Source organism: Mus caroli, chromosome 1 (genome assembly GCF_900094665.2).
Source record: "Mus caroli chromosome 1, CAROLI_EIJ_v1.1, whole genome shotgun sequence".
Taxonomy (NCBI): domain Eukaryota; kingdom Metazoa; phylum Chordata; class Mammalia; order Rodentia; family Muridae; genus Mus; species Mus caroli.
This window is the reverse complement of record NC_034570.1, coordinates 18,769,159-18,770,120: the sequence shown is the minus strand read 5'-3', so window position 1 is coordinate 18,770,120 and position 962 is coordinate 18,769,159. Positions and strand designations below refer to the sequence as shown.

The window sequence follows — 962 nt, the reverse complement described above, 5'->3', positions numbered from 1 at the left end:
TGCCCAAGGAAAGGTATAAGTCCCACTCTCCCAAGTGCTGCAGCAGGTGATATAAATTTGTCTCCAGGCAGCAGCCCAGATGGAGATGTCTACCTGGCCTTTGGTGGTAACAGAACCCTGCTGCTGCTGTAGGGCCACGGACCCAGATGTGGTCCTTGGTGATAGCATAGACCAAGACCCCATCCTTACCCACCATGGTCCAAGGTGTCTTCACTGGCTACTCACATCAGGCTGTTCCTCACTACCACTGAGTCTCCAGCTCTGCCTCTCTTCATTATGCCCATATCCTTCTGCTTCTCTTTCTCTTCCATTTCCCCACTGCTTACTTGTCCTCTTAGTAGCAAGTAAGTGTGTCTGGGGTTATCTCAGGAGTAGACTATGCCCAACTTGTGCGTTATGGTGCTGGCATGGGTCATCTCAGGCTAACTCCCTGTCCAGGCCCCATGGCACCAGTCTCCTCCAGCTTGGTCCTTGCCCTGCCCACCTGTGAGGGTTGTCTGTCTCAGGTTCACTTCCACCCGGTGTCTATGGTCCCAGACAGGGTTCTTCTAGTCTCTGGCCTGCTACCCATCCTGGGAGCCCATCTGGGCCTGCTTGGTGCTAACTGGTGCTCATTTTGACCTCATTTTTTTTTTTCAGCAAAAGTTAGGCTACTATTCATTTAGACGTTTGTTAGGCCAGAACACTGAGTATAGACATAGTCTCTCTTCTCTCAGCCACATGTGACACAGCAGCCACATCTGCAATGTCTCTAGGGGCAGGTGTAATTTTGCTTTTTAATCTAGTAGAATTGGCTTGTGGCACATCTATTCTTAATCACTGTTAAATATATCTTCATATCCCACTAATAAGAATCCCTTTATTAAGTTCTCTCCTTTTATCCTGACTTATTCCTCTGATAAACTTTTGGATTGTTTTTTTTAAAAAAAAGCTCTTATTACACTCACTGTCCTGAGAGTTTA

At 47.1% G+C, this 962-nt stretch overlaps 1 pseudogene; it reads right to left on the bottom strand.

Annotated features, from left to right (window-relative positions):
* Nucleotides 1–641: 641 nt before the first annotated feature.
* On the bottom strand, nucleotides 642–762 carry LOC115032484 (annotated as a pseudogene).
* Between the last annotated feature and the right edge of the window lie 200 nt (nucleotides 763–962).